Source organism: Mobula hypostoma (assembly GCF_963921235.1).
Source record: "Mobula hypostoma chromosome 16 unlocalized genomic scaffold, sMobHyp1.1 SUPER_16_unloc_1, whole genome shotgun sequence".
Lineage (NCBI taxonomy): Eukaryota > Metazoa > Chordata > Chondrichthyes > Myliobatiformes > Myliobatidae > Mobula > Mobula hypostoma.
Window position 1 is genome coordinate 122501 of NW_026948149.1, and position 15833 is coordinate 138333.

Consider the following 15833-nt stretch of genomic DNA (forward strand, 5'->3'; position numbering starts at 1 on the left):
CACTTTACACTGCACGCTGTCAGAGCAGTGCTGCTGGGATAATCAAGGACACGACCCACCCAGCCAACACACTTTTTGTCCCTCTTCCCTCCGGGAGAAGGCTCAGGAGCTTGAAGACTCGTACGATCAGATTTGGGAACAGCTTCTTTCCAACTGTGATAAAACTGCTGAACAAATCCCGACCTGGATCAGGGCCATACCCTCCAAATATCCGGACCTGCCTCTCGGTTTTTTGCACTACCTTACTTTCCATTTTTCTATTTATGATTTATAATTTAAATTTTTAATATTTACTAATTTTTATTATTTTTACTATTTTTAATATTTAATATTTGTAATCCAGGGAGTGTGAAGCGCAGAATCAAATATCGCTGTGATGATTGTACGTTCTAGTACCAATTGTTTGGCGACAATAAAGTATAAAGATGGTAACAGTGAGAAGAGGACATGTGTTGGGTGATGGGGCTTGTTAATGATGGATGCCACGTTTCTGAGACGTCACCTTTTGTCCTTGATGCTGGGGAAGGTAGTGCCCACGATGGAGTTGGCTGAGTTTACAACTTCGTGCAGCTTTTTCTGATCCTGTGAAACCTATTGAATGGTGAAAGGATGTGGAGAGGATGTTTCCAATGGTGGGGAGAGTCTAAGACCAGAGCCTCAGAATAAAGGGGTATCTTTTTAGAACAAGGTGAGGAGAAATTTCTTTAGCTAGAGAATGGTGAATCTGTGAAATTCTTTGGCACAGGCAGCTGTGGAAGCCAAGACTTTATTTACATTTAAGGCAAAGGTTGATAGATTCTTGATTGGTCAGGGCATGAAGGGATATGAGGAGAAGGCAGGAGATTGGGCTGAGAGGAAAATTGGATCAGCCAAGATGAAATGGCGGAGTAGACTCGATGGGCCAAATGGCCTAATTCTGCTGCTATGTCTCATGGTCTTATGGTCATATTGAGGTGAATGGCCACAGGGGGACTGTGAACTGTCTGCCTATCTCCTTTTCTCATCCTGATGGTCACCCCGTTACTGACATAACTAGTTCCCTGTTTTGTCTGTCAATCAGCCTCTTGAATGACCCAGAGTTCATCCAGCTCCAGATCCAATTCCTTAACCCGGTCTGAACGAAGCTGCAGCTAAATGCACTTCTTGCAAGTATAGTTGTTGTATAGATGGGAGGTTCCCACATTCTGCAAGAGGAGCATTCCACTCTACAACCTGACATTCCCACTGCTCTAACTGGGGGAAAAAGAGAGAAAGAATCTACTTATAGTCTCTGTCTCTTCTTATCTAAGTCTCTTGTGCCCCCCGTTCTCCAGTTTCCGCTACGCAAGATCCATTATTTCCTGGTGACGTGAGCCATGCAGGATGTCCGGGCTGTCTGTTCGCTTCTTTTGAAATCTTTCACCCACTATGCAGAATGTGTTCCTGTTCCTGTTCTGAACTGCACCATCTATGAAAGGCAGATCTTGGGAAATACATACAAAGTGCTGGAGGTTTGGGTTCTAGAGCTGGTGGTGTAGAAGATGTTGTGGCAGATAGGGGGAAATTTGCTTACTTTCAATTAAGAGGAAGCAGTAGGGGAGGGGAGAATGGTGACTGATGGTTAGTCCCTTTCCTGGCATTCCTTTGAATTTTCATATTCTTTGCCAGCAGGCTCTTACACTTCCCTTACTTTCTTTACCTCCCACTCCTGAATGTTCTTCTCTGCCACTAGTTCTCCATGCTCTCCTCCTCTGCTGATGCCACTCAAATTTTTCTCCCCAGTACATTGTTCCTCCCTTTTTTACTTTCTATTGCCTCACCTCGTGTACTTGTGTTCTCTCTCTCCCTGCTCCACAATTTCCCCCTCCTAACACCAACCTCCCCTCCCCCTCCATGACACCTTGAAACCTCCAGCAGTCAGCTTGCTTTCTCCCCACCCATTTGTTTCTCATTGTCCCTGGCCCCACTCCCTCTATGCTGATTTCTTTTACTTGTCTGCATTAAACTCCAACTGCCTGTCTTTCTAACGCTAGCAGGCATGAACTTCAGATTGCGGCTCCTGCCATTGATCTCGCCGGCTCCAACACCTCAGGGCATATTCAAAACCAGGACTCCAGCAACGACCATGGACACCTTCAACTCCAGGCCGGGTCTTTAAGTGCCGCTATTGTGACTCCCGTCTCCCCTTCCCCCACCACCACTATGTAACCCCGTCTCCCTCAGATCCCACCGTCAGCTCCTGGGCCCTCAGAGGCTCCATCTTCCTCTCACCCCAACCCTCCCCTCACCATTGACACCCCCAGCCTCCCCCACCCCCCCCCGATCCCAGCTCTCATCCGTGCCGGGTCTTTACCATCCCCTCCGACCTTCAACTGTCTGAGGCAGAACGCTCTGTCCTCAGTAAGGGCCTCACGTTTGTCCCCCTTCGCCCACACCTCAGCGAGTTCCGTGTTCGCCACGATGCGGAACTTTTCTTCCGCCGTCTCCGTCTCCGAGCCTACTTCTTCGGCAAGGACTCTTCCACCCCCACCGATGACCCATTCTCCCGTCTTCAACCCTCCTCCTCTTCATGGACACCCCGCTCTGGTCTTCTGCCTGCTCTGGATCTCTTTATTGCCAACTGCCAACGGGACATCAACCGTCTCGACTTCACCGCACCTTGTCCCCATTCCAACCTCACTCCTTCAGAACGCTCTGCTCTCCACTCCCTCCACACTAATCCTGACCTTATTATTAAACCCGCCGATAAGGGGGGTGTTGTAGTCTGGTGTACTAACCTCTACCTTGCCGAGGCACAGCGACAACTCGCGGATACCTCCTCTTATTTACCCCTCGATCATGACCCCACTAAGGACCACCAGGCCGTTGTCTCCCACACTGTCACCAACTTTATCCGCTCAGGGTATCTCCCATCCACCGCTACCAACCTTATAGTTCCCACACCTCGCACTTCCCGTTTCTACCTCATACCCAAGATCCACAAACCTGCCTGTCCTGGCAGACCTATTGTCTCAGCTTGCTCCTGCCCCACAGAATTCATTTCTGCATACCTCGACATGGTTTTATCCCCCCCTTGTTCAATCCCTCCCTACCTATGTTCGTGACATTTCTCACGCTCTGAAACTTTTCGATGAGTTTAAGTTCCCTGGCCCCCACCGCTTTATTTTCACCATGGAAGTCCAGTCCTTATATACTTCCATCCCCCATCAGGAAGGTCTCAAAGCTCTCTGCTTCTTTTTGGATTCCAGACCTAACCAGTTCCCCTCTACCACCACTCTGCTCCATCTAGTGGAATTAGTCCTTACTCTTAATAATTTCTCCTTTGGCTCCTCCTACTTCCTCCAAACTAAAGGTGTAGCCATGGGCATCTGTATGGGGCCCAGCTATGCCTGCCTTTTTGCTGGCTTTGCGGAACAATCTATGTTCCGTGCCTATTCTGGTATCTGTCCCCCACTTTTCCTTCGCTACATCGACGACTGCATTGGCGCTGCTTCCTGCACACATGCTGAGCTCGTTGACTTCAATAACTTTGCCTCCAACTTTCACCCTGCCCTCAAGTTTACCTGGTCCGTTTCCAACACCTCCCTCCCCTTTCTAGATCTTTCTGTCTGTATCTCTGGAGACAGCTTATCTACTGATGTCTAAGGCTACTGACTCTCACAGCTATCTGGACTATTCCTCTTCTCACCCTGTCTCTTGCAAAAATGCCATCCCCTTCTTGCAATTCCTCCGTCTCCGCCGCATCTGCTCTCAGGATGAGGCTTTTCATTCCAGGATGAAGGAGATGTCCTCTTTTTTTAAAGAAAGGAGCTTCCCTTCCGTCACCATCAACTCTGCTCTTAAACGCATCTCCCCCATTTCACTCACATCTGCTCTCACTCCATCCGCCCGCCACCCCACTAGGAACAGGGTACCCCTGGTCCTCATCTACCACCCCACCAGCCTCTGGGTCCAACATATTATTCTCTGTAACTTCCACCACCTCCAATGGGATCCCACCACTAAGCACATCTTTCCCTCCCTCCCCCCCGCTTTCCACAGGGATCGCTCCCTACACCAGTCGTCTCCTCCATCCCTCCCCACTGATCTCCTGGCACTTATCCTTGTAAGCGGAACAAGTGCTACACATGCCCTTACACTTCCTCCCTTACCACCATTCAGGGCCCCAGACTGTCCTTCCAGGTGAGGCGACACTTCACCTGTGAGTCGGCTGGGGTGATATACTGTGTCTGGTGCTCCCGATGTGGCCTTCTATATATTGGCGAGACCCAACACAGACTGGGAGACCGCTTTGCTGAACACCTACGCTCTGTCCGCCAGAGAAAGCAGGATCTCCCAGTGGCCTCACATTTTAATTCCACATCCCAGTCCCATTCTGATATGTCTATCCATGGCCTCCTCTACTGTAAAGATGAAGCCACACTCAGGTTGGAGGAACAACACCTTATATTCCGTCTGGGTAGCCTCCAACCTGATGGCATGAACATTGACTTCTCAAACTTCCGCTAATGCCCCACCTCCCCCTCGTACCCCATCCGTTATTTATTTATATACACACATTCTTTCTCTCTCTCTCCTTTTTCTCCCTCTGGCCCTCTGACTATACCCCTTGTCCATCCTCTGGGTTTTTCCCCCCCTCCCCCTTTTCCTTCTCCCTTGGCCTCCTGTCCCATGATCTTCTCATATCCCTTTTGCCTATCACCTGTCCAGCTCTTAGCTCCATCCCTCCCCCTCCTGTCTTCTCCTATCATTTTGGATCTCCCCCTCCCCCTCCCACTTTCAAATCTCTAACTAGCTCTTCCTTCAGTTAGTCCTGACGAAGGGTCTCGGCCTGAAACGTCGACTGTACCTCTTCCTATAGATGCTGCCTGGCCTGCTGCGTTCACCAGCAACTTTGATGTGTGTTGCTTGAATTTCCAGCATCTGCAAAATTCCTCGTGTTTGCCCATTTTTCTACCTTCAGTGCCTCTCGTAAACATATAAACTTGTATCAGGTCACCTCCCAACCTCTTTTTCTCCAGGAAAAAAAAAGACCAGCCCATGCAGTCTCTCCATAAAGTCATCCATAGTAGATAACTTTCTGATGACCCTCCTCGGCAATCTCTCCATGCATACAAATCCTTCTAACAGAACTCCAGAGCTGGACATGATACTTTAACTGTGGCCACTCAGTGTTTTGTAAGGTTGTAACATAATATCCCAATGCATCTCCTCTATGTCCAACCTATGAAGGCTCTGTTTGTCAACATTCCGAATTGTCCTGTCATTTACAGTATCCACCCTTGGTCCCTGTTTTTAAAAGAAATCCATGACTCATGTTCGGAGGAATATTGGGACATTGGCTAGGGGTGGTGGGATGAATGGGAGAGTCATGATCAGTTTCCATTTGTTACTCCCTCACTTGGCTGTGCTCATTTCACTATTGTTTACATCTGTAGACCTCCGGAAAGTTGAATTCTGCTACTGAGAAGGTTAGTCTTGTTTGCAGAACAATGTTGTTCAGCTGATAAATTGGGTGGAGCAATGGCAAGTGGAATAAAATATAACTGCAAGTTGATTCATTCTGGGAGGTCAAATAACAACAGAAAATGGAACAGTACAGCACACTGCAAGCTTCTACATCCATCCTAGAATGAAGCAACCAGAACTGAGCACCATGCTGCTAGTGTGGTCTGACTAGAGTTTTATTGAGCTGCAGCATTATCTTGTGGCTCTTGATACACATCACCAATGACGGGTGTCAGGAGTACTGATGAACAGAGAAACCCTGGAGCACGTGTCCCTCGATCCCTGAAGGAAGCAGCATCGTTAAAGTGGTGAAAAGAATGAACATGATAGGAGAATCAAGACTTCAAAGGCTGCAATATGAAACAAAAACTAAATTGCTGAAGGAACTCAACAGGTCAGGCCACATCCGTGGAGGAACAGAGATGGTTAGTGTTTTGGGTGGAAAGCTTGCAGCCGGATAGGGTGTATCTTCATTTTCCAGAGTACAGGATCTGAGGCAATCTAGTATAGGATCTGTAGCACCCAGTTTACCTGCCAATCTGTGAGACTTTAGCATAAGGGAGGAAACCAGAGTATTAGATAACTCACAGTGAAAATGTATGTTGTCCATACAGAGGCACGAGTAATCAGGACTGAAACTGGGTTACTGGAATTGTATGGCAGCAGGACTAGCATTTGTACCACTGTGGTTCTCTCTTTGTGGAGTGCATGAAACAATTCCTATTTCAGTCCTCTGGAGGTGCACATTCTCAGTGGTTTTCTGTGCATTAATAACAATTTATAATGATTCTGCAGTCAAGACAGAACTCAAACTTTACCTTTGTTGCCCATTTCTATCTTCCCTCTCTTCCCTTCATTTCCACATGGTCAGTATAGTTAGCTATCCCAGCTTGGGTATGTTAATGACCAATATTTTGTGCAAATATCACAAATTCCCACAAACATGAGGAAATCTGCAGATGCTGGAAATTCAAGCAACATGCACAAAAAATACTGGTGAACGCAGCAGGCCAGGCAGCATCGATAGGAAGAGGTACAGTCGACGTTTCGGGCCGAGACCCTTCGTCAGGACTAACTGAAGGAAGAGTGAGTAAGAGATTTGAAAGTGGGAGGGGGAGGGGGAGATCCAAAATGATAGGAGAAGACAGGAGGGGGAGGGATGGAGCCAAGAGCTGGGAAGTTGATTGGCAAAAGGGATACAAGGCTGGAGAAAGGAGAGGATCATGGGACAGGAGGCCTAGGGAGAAAGAAAGGGGGAGGGCAGCCCAGAGGATGGGCAAGGAGTATAGTGAGAGGAAAAGAGGGAGAAAAAAGAGAGAGAGAAGGGGGAAAAAAGAAGAGGAGGAAAATAAATAAATAAATAAGGGATGGGGTACAAAGGGGAGGGGAGGTGGGGCATTAACGGAAGTCACTGTTCATGCCATCAGGTTGGAGGCTACCTAGACGGAATATAAAGTGTTGTTCCTCCAACCTGAATGTGGCTTCATCTTGACAGTAGAGGAGGCCGTGGATAGACATGTCAGAATGGGAATGGGACGTGAAATGGGACTCACATTTTATTGATCCTCTCAATTTGGACCTTCTGAGGATCCCAGGTACTCACATTTTACTGACTCTGCCTCCCGTTGTTTCTCCCATCAAGCTCTGAAGGTGACCCGTCATGGGGAGGTATTTGGCATCCCTATCCCAGACCCTTCCACACCTCTGGGACACTTTCTTTGCCGTCTGTAATGGTCCTACCCGTTATTTCATCCTCGGCCGGATCCATGCCTGCAATCGCCGTTTCTTTGACTTTGTCATTTTAGGCAAAGATCGCAAGATCCTACATCTGCAGACCCCAGAGCCTGCCGGCCCCGATGCTAGCGGGCATGAACTTTGGATTGCTGCCCCTTGGCGGCTCCAGCAACCCAGGGCATATTCAAAACCCGGACTCCAGCACCATCAGTGCAGCTCCAACGACCATGGACTCCTTCAAAGCGATTGCGCAACCACCAACTGCGACTCCAGCCTTGAACTCCAGGCCGGGTCTTTATGTGCTGCTGTTGTGACTCCCGTCTCCCCTTCCCTCACCACCACTCCGCAACCCCGTCTTCCTCAGATCCCACCGTCAGCTCCTGGGCCCTCAGAGGCTCCATCTTCCTCTCACCCCAACCCTCCCCTCTCCACTGACACTCCCAGCCTCCCCCCTCCCCCCTCTGATCCCAGCTCTCATCCGTGCCGGGTCTTTACCATCCCCTCCGACCTTCAACTGTCGGAGGCAGAACGCTCTGTTCTCAGTAAGGGCCTCACGTTTGTCCCCCTTCGCCCACACCTCAGTGAGTTCCGTGTTCGCCATGATGCGGAACTTTTCTTCTGCCGTCTCCGTCTCCGAGCCTACTTCTTCAGCAAGGACTCTTCCACCCCCACCGATGACCCATTCTCCAGTCTTCAACCCTCCTCCTCTTCATGGACACCCCGCTCTGGTCTTCTGCCTGCTCTGGATCTCTTTATCGCTAACTGCCGACGGGACATCAACTGTCTCGACTTCACCGCACCTTGTTCCCATTCCAACCTCACTCCTTCGGAACGCTCTGCTCTCCACTCCCTCCGAGACTAATCCTAACCTTATTATTAAACCCGCCGATAAGGGGGTGCTGTTGTAGTCTGGTGCACTGACCTCTACCTTGCCGAGGCACAGCGACAACTCGCGGATACCTCCTCTTATTTACCCCTCGATCATGACCCCACTGAGGAGCACCAGGCCATTGTCTCCCACATCATCACCGACTTTATCCGCTCAGGGGATCTCCCATCCACTGCTACCAACCTTATAGTGCCCACACCCCGCACTTCCCGTTTCTACCTCCTACCCAAGATCCACAAACCTGCCTGTCCTGGCCGACCTATTGTCTCAGCTTGCTCCTGCCCCACCGAACTCATTTCTGCATACCTCGACTCTGTTTTATCCCCTCTTATTCAATCCCTTCCTACCTATATTCGTGACACTTCTCACGCTCTGAATTTTTTCAATGATTTTAAGTTCCCTACCGCTTTATTTTCACCATGGATGTCCAGTCCCTATATATCTGTCCCCCACTTTTCCTTCGCTACATCAACGACTGCATTGGCGCTGCTTCCTGCACGCATGCTGAGCTCGTTGACTTCATTAACTTTGCCTCCAACTTTCACCCAGGCCTCAAGTTTACCTGGTCCATTTCTGACACCTCCCTCCCCTTTTTAGATCTTTCTGTCTCTATCTCTAGAGACAGCTTATCTACTGATGTCTACTATAAGGCTACTGACTCTCACAGCTATCTGGATTATTCCTCTTCTCACCCTGTCTCTTGCAAAAATACCTCTTCCTATAGATGCTGCCTGGCCTGCTGCATTCACAAATTCCCACAGCTGTCTTGACTACATCTTCTCCTTGCTTCCTGAAGTGACGTTTTGTTTTCAGAGTTTCCCTGGATCTGTTGTACTTGTTCTGATGTCGAAGAGTCATCGAGTCACACAGCACAGAAACAGGCCTTGTTCTCCATTTCACACTGGTGCTCACTTGCTGAAATTTTGGGAAGAAATAGGAGTGGAAGTAGACTGGGTAGCACATCCTGGCTCCAGTAAGATTGTAGATGCTCTGGTGTCTGTCTTTTCTTTCCACTTTCCCTTTCTCAATGAGTTTAGTCTGTAAAAATTAGTGGATCTCACCTTGACATCTACCTCCAGCAGAGGCACGATTTCTGTGGAAGTGCCGTTGAGATGGTCTGTGAAACGTTCTGTGAAAATGGGATAAATTTTCTTGACAACTCCTCCCCTGAACTCAATACATCACAAATCTCTTTAAAGTTTTTGGATTACTTTTAAAATGCAGGCATTATAATAATTTTGAGGAAGTGAATGATACAATTTTGGAAAAGTGAATATTATTAGTTGCATGTCAATATGTAAATGGAGCTTCTTTTGATTGAAATTTAGCCTTTTCCCCCAGTTTAAGCCCCATTTTGTATAGTCTTTATGCTTTGTTTCATATTTGAAGTTATTGCCATAGACACAGGTGCAATATAAAACTTAATGCAGCCATATCACAGGTCCATACTGTAAACAGCATTCATAGTATCTTTAAAAATTTGCAATTATACAATGACTGTGTTTTGTACATTTGTCTGGAAAATATCTGTGAAAAGTGTTTTCTTTGGGGGGGAAATAACTATTGGAACTTGAATATTCCACATTTTCTGTCTCTTGTGCTAATACTGAGCATTCGGACACTGCCACTTTAAAGCCCCTGCGGATTTGCTTGTATTTGGTTGTAACTGTGCAAAGAGGTAGCCCTGCCCAGCCGTGCATGGGAAAACCCTGTCAGCTGCTTTATTTGTCTGGTCTCTAGTGAATTACTGGGCAGTTTATTACTTCCGCATGAAGGAAAAATTACAGATAAATAAGGTAGGTAGCATCTATTTCAACCGTTTTTTAAAGCAGGTTTCTTTGAGATATTTCCAGCATATTTAGCATTATAATCTTTTCTCTGTGTGTTGGATTCTCACACGATCGGTTAATGCAGTCTGTACTGCGTGTGTTTCTGGGCTGTGGTTGGGGGTGGGGATATTTCTGGTCTTAGTGTAGCTGTAAGATGTAGAATAGAGGATGCTGCGGTGCATTGAGATTAGAATGAAAAGACTGATGTCATGTGAATTAAAGCAGAGAATTGGTAACTATGCAGCACTATGAGTAAATTTTAATGAAACATTACGTACAAAATAACAAATGGGTATAAAATGTTTAATAATAATTGTGGGTTTATATTCCCTAGAAGATTGGGATAAGCTTTGGAATGACAGTGCAGAGTTTGTTATGGGCTTACATATTTAATAAATTCAACATAATTGCCACGTTTGCATGGTTTGCTTGTCCTTGGAAAAGTTGCCTCAGTACATGAACTTGATGAAAAATTGCTATTTTTAGATGTCTTTCCAGCATTATTCTCCTTTCTTTGATTAATTGTAGGATAATCTGTGGCTACTAGCAAATGATAAGCAAGCTGGAACCGCTATCTAGATCATGAGTGGTTAAATTGTGGTTTGTATCAATAAAAATGCTGAATATTATTCACATCTATTATCTTGTGGGTGTAACTGTAAAAACGGTTAAACAAACAGTTGGAAATTCCAGACAAGAAAATCTGCAGATGCTGGAAATCCAAGCACCACACATAAACTCACTGGAGGGATTCAGCAAGCCAGGCAGTTGGATGCTGTTTATCAACTACAAGTCAGTACTCAACACCATCATTCCCTCAATTAATCAGTAATCTTTACAATCCTGTCCTCAATCCTCCTTGTGCAATTGGATCCTTGATTTCCTGACTTGCAGACCCCAATCAGTTTGGATTGGCAACATTTCCTCCACAACTTCCATCAGCACAGGTGTACCACAAGGTTGTGAGCTTAACCTCCTGCTCTACTCATTTTACACTTGTGACTCAGTGGCTAAGCACAGCTCTCATGTCCTGTTGTTTGCTGACAACACCACTGTCGTAGGCCGAATCAAAGGTGGTGACAAATCAGCACACAGGAGGGAGTTTGAAAATCTCTCCGTGAACACTCCAGCCAGTTGATCATTACAAATCTTTTGTACTTGGGCAGGTACCCTGTCTGGGCTGAATGCTGTTCATGTGTTCACCCTCCTGAAGAGTGCTCGCACATGGAAATCACTGGATCACTGGGAGCTGTGTGGTTCCTCCATGTTTTGATGATCAAAGTGGGCATGGAAGTTACTGAGTTCATCTGGAAGCAAAGCCCTGTGTCACCTACATCACTTGATTTTACTTTATAGGAGATGATAGTATTCAAGCTTTACTTCAACTGTCGAGCATCGTTTGTTGATTCAAGTTCAGTCCGGAATTGCCACTTCCCCCTTGTGATGGCTTTCCGGAGATCGTACCTGGACCTCTTGTAACTTTCTTGGTCACCAGACTTGAATGCCTCTGGCCCACAGCAGATGGTGGATCTCATGGTTCATCCCAGGCTTCCGATTGGGGAAAACTCTGAATGACTTTGTGGGAACTCACTAACCTAGAACTCTTTTAAACAGTCCATGACCTGCAGTCGGGTCCTTGAACAGAACTAAGTCCACGGACTCAAACAATCCCACAGCCACTCCTCTGCCTCCCACAGCCGTCTCTAATTGTCTTAATCTGGAGCCTTGATCTTCAGCCACTGCCTGTATGCAGGTAGGAGAAGGACAGCCAGGTGATCAGATTTACCAAAATGTGGTCTGGGCAGGGAACCGTTGGCCTTCCTTAACTTAGTATAACAGTGGGCTAGTGTGTTGGGAGCCCTGGTGCTACAGATTTTACGCTGATGGTAACTGACCAGGACTTTCTTCAGACAAGCCTAGCCAAAGTCCCTGACTATGATTTGAAATGCATCAGGATAACTTGTTTCGTGTTTGGAGATGGCATCATGAAGAATCTCAAGAGCTTGATTATGTCGGCCGCTGGTGGGGTGTAAACTCCGAGAATCATGGATGAGAACTCCCTCAGTAAATGGATCAGGTGGCATTTGATCATTAAGTGTTCAAGGTCGGGGAACACGAATTCAACAAAACTGCCACGTCAAAGCATCACCGAGAGTTTATCATGAAACTGTCTTATGTCTTACGGTCTTTGCCCAAGGTTTTCTTTGTATTGTATAGTCCTTGTAATCATAGAGTCGTAAAACACTACAACACAGAAACAGGCCACAGAAAAGGCCTGGCTCATGTTGAACCATTAATCTACCAGTTCTCATCAACCTTCACCCAGACCACAGCTCTCCATACCCTTCCCATCCATGTACCTATCCAAACTTCTCTCAAATGTTGAACTTGACCCTGCATCCACACTTTCACCACCCTCTGAGTGAATGTTCCCCTTAAACATTTCACCTTTCACCTATAGTCTCTGGTTATAGCCTCACTCAATCTCTCTGGAAAAAATTTTGCTTGTATTTATCCCATCCTTATCATTTATAATTTTGTATAGATCTATCAAATCTCCACTCAGTCTTCTATGTTCTAGGAAATAAGTCCTAACCTATTCAACCTTTCCCTATAACTCAGGTGCTTGAGCCAAGTAAAAGAGGATTTTCATCCTCAAAACAAGGATGACACTTCCATTTTTGTTCCTTGGGGTTTGAGAACTAAACTCCTAGATGTTTAATCTATCTGCTGGTCTAATGCTTTTGCCTTTGCTTCTTTCAGCTTCAAGACGGTTAATTTTGAATGAAGCTTCTTCAGTTTCAGTAGTAAGGATTTTGGCAGTAATTGGAACCTTATGAAATAAAGCAGCATCTTTTATTTGCATAGTCCCTTTACCACAGACTCGAGAAGATCACAAATGTCAGATCATAGTCTTATAGAAATGTACCCCGTCTGCACTGATTGAATAAGGCCAATCCAGCTTAATTTTGTGCACAAGTCCTTTGCTGCTGGCTTGAAGTTTACAGAATATTGTGAACTGTAATGAGGTTTATTACCGATAATAGAATATGACCATTATCTTACATAAAATCTTCAGCTATACCGTCTTTCTCCTTGGCAAATATACGTAGAAGAGAAGTATTCTCATAAGACCTCCATGTGCAAATTGTCCCTCGCATCTACAAATCTTCCCTTGGCTCTCCTCATGCTTTTCATGAACTTACAGAACTCTTTGCAATCTTATCTGCCAGTGCTATTTCATAGCCTCTTTGCCCTTCTAATTTCTTTCTTTCACATCCCCCTAAATTCTCTATAATGCCGCAGGGCTGCCTCCTATATTCGATACCTCAACTCTGTCGTACTGAAGTAAATTTCCTAGGTATAACAATTGCCAATCAGTGATATTGTTTAACCGCTGAATTTAGATAAAAAGGTCGCTCGAGTAAGATATCCAAAGACCCTAAAAGCCCTACAATCAACTCTAGTCTATTGAGTCTTCATACCTTGTTATGCTCAATTGTCAAAATATTATATGACTGATGTACACTGAAAAATGATCATCATTTTGCTTTTACCCAAGAAGATTATGAGACACTACAGGTATTGATGTAGCAGTTCAGCAAACACTAGACTGCCACACAACATACCAAACAAATTCTCCTGTTCTGCAAATTTGTGTTTTTCCAATAATCACTGTGGCTATTTGCTATAATGAGAGAGAAGAATCACAGGCCCCCATACACTACGACTCATATAACTTCACCCCCAACAGAACAGAACTTTACTGCCTTACAACAATGTCCTTCTGTGCTATTCCATATACTTACTGCAGTGAGGCTATTGCAAGGGGATAAACCAATTGTCATGCAAACAGAGTTCAAAGTTAATTTATTACCGAAGTCTGTATGTATACATACCTATATATCATTCTGAAATTTGTTTTCTTGTGGACAAGCTCAGTAATCCAAGAATCATAGCAGAATCAATGAAAGACCGTACCCAACACGGATAACTCTTACTGGAGTTATCTTTTACCACTGCGTGAAAGATAACAAACTGTACAAATGCAAAAGAAAAGAAAGAAATAATAATGATAATAAATATCGAGGACATGAGATGAAGATTCCTTGAAAGTGGGTCCATAGGTTGTGAGAACAGTTCAGTGATGGGGCAAGTGAAATTATCCCCACAGGTTCAAGGGTCTGCTGGTTATAAATGTTCCTGAGCCTGGTGATGTGGATCCTAAGGCTCTTGTACTTTCATCTTGATGAGAGCAGTGAGAAGAGAGCATGATCTGGGTGGTGGGTCCTTGATGGATGCTGTTTTCCTGCAACAGTGCTCCATGTAGATGTGCTCAGCGGTAGGGAGGCTTTACCTGCGATGGACTGGGCTGCATCCACTACTGTTCATAGGCTTTTCCATTCAAGGGCATTGGTGTTTCCATACCAGGCTGTGATGCAACCAGTCAATATACAGTCAATATATTTTACGGCTTTGAAAAATGATAGCGAATTACCAACAGGTGAGCGGAGATCTACCAGATCTGGACATGGGGAAGGGCAAACACTTTTACAAGATGACACCATAAAGGGGAATATGTTCCTGAGAGCTGGGACTTACAATCCTTACCATATAACCATATAACAATTACAGCACGGAAACAGGCCATCTCGGCCCTTCAAGTCCGTGCCGAACTCTTACTCTCACCTAGTCCCACTGACCTGCACTCAGCCAATAACCCTCCATTCCTTTCCTGTCCTGTCCATATATCTATCCAATTTAACTTTAAATTACAACATCGAGCCTACCTCAACCACTTCTGCTGGAAGCTCGTTCCACACAGCTACCACTCTCTGAGTAAAGAAGTTCCCCCTCATGTTACCCTGAAACTTTTGCCCTTTAACTCTCAACTCATGTCCTCTTCTTTGAATCTCCCCCACTCTCAATGGAAAAAGCCTATCCATGTCAACTGTATCCCCCTGTCAATGAAGATGCAGAACTATCTTCTCCATGACTCAATGCAGCACCGCTCCTTGAGAGCACTATTCTCAATGTGGTACTATTCTGGATCAGCAATATAACATCAATTATAATCCATGCTCCTGATTATTAAAGGAATTTCTTTTCTTTTGGAAACGGAATTTGATCCACATGAGTTGCAAACGCATCCTTTAGGGAATCATACAGCTCAATTTACAGAGTCTAAAGTCCGAAAATAGGTATCCGTTAAGTCTCATGAGACCATGGGTTTGTGCCTTGGCAGGTTTCCAGGGCGCAGGCCTGGGCAAGGTTGTGTGGAAGACCAGCAGTTGCCCATGCTACAAGTCTCCCCTCTCCACGCCACCGATGTTGTCCAAGGGAAGGGCATGAGGACCCATACAGCTTGGCACCGGTGTCATCACAGAGCAATGTGTGATTATGTGCCTTGCTCAAGGACACACACGCTGTCTCAGCCAAGGCTCGAACTAGCGACCTTCAAATCACTAGACGAACGCTTTAACCACTTGCCCCTAAAATTATGTCTAAAATAAGTAAGTATTACAGAACCAGTCTAATTATGTTAGGAAAGAGATCTTCCCATCCACTCAGTTACCAGATGAGAACACACAGAGGTAAACTACTTCTACATTTGTCCACGTGGAAGAATATTTATGAATTGTTGTTGATTAGACCATTGGTACAGGTGTTACACATCCTGGGACATACTGTAGGCCACTATGGTAATAAACTGGGTAATGACCAAGCAAAACAAATGGTTAGGATGGACCTTACAACAGTACAGGAGGTCAGGGTTTCTTAGTAGCAAAGTAACAAATCAAAAAAAATCAGGATGATGTTATAAAAATTCTCCTAAATATACCTAAACTCAATTCCAAAGGATTTCCAACAAATGCTGGTGAAGGTAAGGTTTG

At 45.6% G+C, this 15833-nt stretch overlaps 1 protein-coding gene across 3 annotated transcripts in view; it reads left to right on the forward strand.

The window, feature by feature from the left end:
- Window positions 1-15833, forward strand: part of LOC134341292 (tetratricopeptide repeat protein 39B-like) — a 217314-nt gene that overhangs the window by 49749 nt on the left and 151732 nt on the right. Inside the window, exon 1 of one of the 3 annotated variants that reach the window (XM_063039168.1) lies at window positions 9791-9906. The exons of the other annotated variants lie outside the window; for them this stretch is intronic. The gene's annotated coding sequence lies outside the window, so the exon portion shown is untranslated. Of the gene's footprint in view, window positions 1-9790; window positions 9907-15833 lie in introns of those variants that run through there. 3 annotated transcript variants of the gene reach the window in all.